The 4,853-nt window shown below is 46.0% G+C and overlaps 1 long non-coding RNA gene across 1 annotated transcript; it reads left to right on the top strand.

Annotated features, from left to right (window-relative positions):
- The first annotated feature begins 6 nt into the window (after positions 1-6).
- Positions 7-3,906, top strand: LOC109370890. The gene is made up of 2 exons (XR_002121406.1): positions 7-1,676; positions 3,086-3,906. It is a non-coding gene; the product is annotated as an uncharacterized LOC109370890 (long non-coding RNA).
- The last annotated feature ends 947 nt before the right edge of the window (positions 3,907-4,853 follow it).

Genomic DNA, 4,853 nt, shown 5'->3' with positions numbered 1-4,853 from the left:
AGCGCCGGAGAGCGGCGGTAGGGGATGGATGGAGGTCCTCCGGCAGCCAGCGAGGGGCGAGGCGGCCGTGTGCGGCGTGGCCGTCGGGCGGCAAGATCTGAGCTCCTGCTCCGAAGGGGCGTTGGGGATGGCCGCCAAGCGTTGAGGGGACAGCAGGGATGCGCTTCGAAGAGTTCTGAGGTGTTTGGTAGGGGAGGTCCTCACCGGATGGCATCGAGCTCCAAGGCCTACTGGACATGAAACTGACGTACCAAGAGTTGTAAGTTCTTAAAACTTGTATTAAATTGATAAAAACAAAGACTCTGAGCAAACACTCAGAAAACTCGTATGAGAGTATCGCCCTTTCCAGAGCATAAAGCACATCTGGTTCCGTTGTATCACTGTTACAACACGTGAAGAAAGCATCTGTGGAACTCCTTGGGATCTGGTTGCCCACGCCTGGCAGGAGCTGCTGTGCCCGTGGCCTGGTTGCCCTGCAGGCATTGCCTGCACCTCCCTCAGCTCCCACCTGCAGCTCTGCCCTCGGAGCACTGGGAGGAGCAGCACGAGCATTTGTCTGCTTCTGTGTCTTGAGGACATTTGTTCCAGAAAGTCTGCATTTTTCTAAACTAGGCTGTAATCCTTTTTTAAAGAGGAGTGTTCTAAGAGACTGATAGGTGTGATACCAGTGGTGAACGTGCTTTTTGCAGATTTCTATAGAAGTGACATTATCTGGGAGGTGAATGCTTGACATTTCCATTTTGTTTTCTCAACCAGCTGAGAGAATGCCTTTCTGTCCCAGCTTCCTGGCTGAGACAATGAGCTGCACAGGGCTCCCATGCTCACATCCCCTCCCAGCGATAACATCCTCTCAGCTGTAGCTCCTGCATGTGGACAGAGCAAATGCTGCCACACAAGGCTGAGCAAATCCATCCTGGCAAAAGAAGTCCCCAACTAAAAGTCAATATTTAAGCAAAAACAAAATAACAAAAAAACTGCAACACATCCTTAAGTTTCATTTTGGATTTTCAGGTGTTGTTTTCCTGTAGATGTTCTGGGGCTCATATGAGGAGGGTGTGCATGTGTGTGTATGCAAATGTCTTTTTTCCGTTGCTTACTTGGGGACAGGAGGTTGAAGATTTGTGGGCACTCACTGTAAGTTTTTAGGAACTGCTCTTGGGTCTGTTCCAATCTGACAGCAGCTAACTAGTACCTTGGGAGTACATAAGGCTGTGGAGATGCTGACATACAATCCTCAAGCACGAAGTGAGAACATGTGCTTCAGATGGAGGATAATCCAGGCTCAGAACAAAGCTGTGTTTATATAAAGTGCTGGAAACGAAGAACGAAGGCAGCTCAAAGAAGTCACATTATCTTACAAGAAACGTTTGCATTGCTTTGTAGTTTTTCATGCTTTGGGTGTTGCACTGTAAAACATGTCAGTGTGTTAGGGCCAACCGTAATTTATTGTAGCTCTTTTTCTTCCGTGGCCTTCCCACCCAAGAGCAGTGCCATTAGCACTGACACAGATGCAGTCAGGAGCATGCTTTTTGTGCTGGTCTGTGTTCAGCAAGTTACAGTCTAGGAACTGTACGGTGCAGCTGTTAAGCACTCACTTCACCTTGACAGAGAACCTCATCGTGCCAGCTCAGGATGCAGTGGTGTGACACAAGGAGCTGTGGGAAACACCCCCTCAGGTTCACTTTTACTGGCTTGTTGTGAGAAGTGTTGTTGTCCAACCTAAATTCATGCTTATTGCTGAAAAAATCCACTAATTGTAAACTATTTTGTTTTCTGAAACAGTTCCCACACTTGACAGATGTGTTTTCTGTATCAAGATTTGTTTTTTCTCCACAGAAGTTTCCTGTTCTCTTTGTTAGTGGTTCATTCAGTTTTTTTCTCACCCCAAGTTGTTCTCCTAAGACCTGATCTAGTTCTTGTCTTTTTTTGTGTGTGTGTACCATGAGAAGGGCTCTGTTCTGCAAAGTGTATAAAAATACAGCAAGTGCAATTTCTGTTTTGTGTTTAGGGCGTGAGAGTTTATTAGAAGGCCCTGAAAAAAGATCAGCGGGGAACAAACAAAACTGAAAAATGAAGAAGTAGCAGTGAGAGTGCAGGATGTGCAAGAGCACCAAGGGTTAGACAGCAATTGCTCAATGGCAGATGTTGTGACTGCAGCACTTCAGCCCGGGCAGGACCTGCTGAAATGCCATCATCCCAGGAGAACAGCTGAGGCTCACCTTTGCTCCTAAAGCATTGTGGTGGATGTTTACAGCACATCCTTGTTGGCCTGGTAATCTGCACCTTGTAGGAAAAACATTGTAATGTCAAACAACAGCATCGGTCTGTGCCTGAAAGGACAGAAGAAATGTGTGGGGTCAGGGGTGGGTGCTGGAGCTTTGTGGGAAGAGCTCTCTGGAAGGGCACCCAGCCTGCTGGGTGCTGGGCGCAGGACAGCCAGGGTTAAGCTGCATTTTGGCAGTGGCTGCTCTTCTGTGGCTTTGTTAATGAGCTTTGCGGCTGTGCTGGGCATCTTCTAGAACACAGGGGACTGGTAAGCATGCTGCAGCTGAGCTGAACTTGGCAGGCTGGGAATCAGTGGGTGCTGGGCCGCAGAGCTTTAGTGGTTTAGACTGAGATTTGAGAACAGTCTATGCTTGTGTCACGTTACATGTAATGAATTAACAGGTTTAATCTGTTAAGTCGTAGTTGGAACTGGGAACAAAACTGACAAATGCTTACACCATTATTTCTGTCATCTGGTTTTACTTTTCTTTACTTTTGATCATGGTGCGTTTGCCTTAAGGGAGGTAGAAACTTGAGTCCTCTAATCGTATGTAAAGTGCTGTGCTCTAAGTGAGGTATTTCCGTGCTGGAATTGCTAATTGCTCTGTTCCCACCTTATATCTGTACTTAAACTGCTGGGCGACAACTGCAGTGACACGCTTGTGAGAAGCAGTGAAAGTGCAGGGTGAAGAAACACACAGCCCCTTATGTTACTTACACGTGCTGACACATCACTTGCAGATCCCCACGCTGTGTACTCGTACAATGGAAATGTTTTCGTTGCACTGAGGTGTTTATTTCTTTGGTTTCTGTTTGCCAGCACAAAGCTCTCCCTGATGCAGTATCCGCTGAGGAATGCTGGAATGGTCGTGGAGAATGGTAGCAAAGTCGCTGATGGAAGAGCTGTGGTGTTGCATTGGTCTGCTCGGTGCTGTCCCCACTCACTGAGTGTGGTGAAAAGTTCTGAGTTTCTACATGAAGTTCTCTTCAGACATCACTACCGCAGCTTTCAGTAAGCCAGATTATGAAAACCAGTGCAGAACTCCTGGGTTTATTACGGTCATGCAATTAAACAACATTTTGGTGAAGAACAGAGCTCTGTAGACCCAAAGGCATTGAAGTGGTGGTTTCTGCAAGCATGGGACTTGACGTACTGCCTGCCAGTCATGCTGTCTTTGGCACCAGGCAAGTCTGGCTTCCATCACCAAGCTGTTGTGCCCTGCTGATGACCTGTACACTGTTTCTTGGTGTTAGTGAACAGGAATCAGGGCTTTCCCCGATGCCCCCAAATTTTTCTCCCCGTTTCTAACTGTCTAACTTTGACAAACTTTAACTGTATTTAGGCTGAATCTTTTCTTGTTGGGCTTAAGGTTTAATTCTCTTTGGGGAACTTAATTCAGTGGAGTGCATCTTCTTTAAAACCAAGGTTGGGATGTGGTGGTGTTGCACACACGTCCAGCTACTTTCAGAAATGGCTCTGTGAGGTCATTTTGTCGCTGTGGCGCTTTGGGACAAGTTTGGGCAGGGGGAGTGACTTCCATGTAAGGGATGCACGTGTTTGGTTTTTACTGTTACTACTCTCAGTTGGCCAAATGTTTGCAAAAAACCCGTTAGCATGTGCTAGTAAAAGTGGTTTTTGTATGTTTACGTGTCTTTATTTTACACCAGAAAACATCTGCATTGGTCTTACCTTCAGTGAACATTCTCAAATCAATATGTTCCCATGAAAAAGGCACATGTATGATGGCAGTACCATGCTCTGTGTTTTAATTACCCATGCTCAGGGTGAATTAATGTAGATTTTAGTAGATACAGAGAAATATCAAGTGCAGTAGAAGCCCTCTACCTTGGAGAAGACAGAGCTGTTCACTCCGTTTAGCCTGAAAGGAAAGGTGGAAGGAGGACAGCAGCGCACAGCAGAATGAATAGCAGAGAGGCAGAGAGGTAGTCATGCCATGGACAACTTTGGCACGAGAACAGGAATTTGTAGGTGAGTAGTGAATCACTTCAGCGTGGCAGCTGGAAGTGCGGTTCTGGAGCAGGCTTCCAAATGGAGCAGTTTGTTCTGCAATACTCTGTAGCAAGTTCACATCATTTAAAAATTCTGGTCATTTTGTCTCTACCAGGACTTGAGTACAGTTTACCAGAGCTGTACTATAAATGAAGGTGAGAACAAAAGCCACATCATTAACTCAGTAATTTTTGCCCTGTTTTCTCAGAAGTCAGGAATGCCCCCAGCAGTCAGGATGCCTGCTGATAAAAGTGCTCTCTGCCATCAGTTAGAATCATTTCTTGCTTTAAGTCTTTTTATTTCTCCCTGGAGGTGCAGAAAACAGCCTGCCACCATTTCCTTCTGGAAACTTTGTCACTTTGCCTTAGCAGAAGCACGTGTTATACGATTGTTTATTACACAACAGCAACAAGAAGCACAAAAACACTCCATGTTAATCAGCTTTAAAGCTTATTAGCTTCCTATTCAGGCTTCAGTTGTACCATTCTAGTTCTGACACAGCACTGGGGTTCATTCACAGAATCACAGAATCACAGAATCACAGAATTGTAGGGGTTGGAAGGGACCTCTAGAGATC

The sequence above is a fragment of the Meleagris gallopavo genome, chromosome 1, assembly GCF_000146605.3.
Source record: "Meleagris gallopavo isolate NT-WF06-2002-E0010 breed Aviagen turkey brand Nicholas breeding stock chromosome 1, Turkey_5.1, whole genome shotgun sequence".
In the NCBI taxonomy this organism is placed as follows: domain Eukaryota; kingdom Metazoa; phylum Chordata; class Aves; order Galliformes; family Phasianidae; genus Meleagris; species Meleagris gallopavo.
This window is presented reverse-complemented; position numbering and strand designations above follow the sequence as displayed.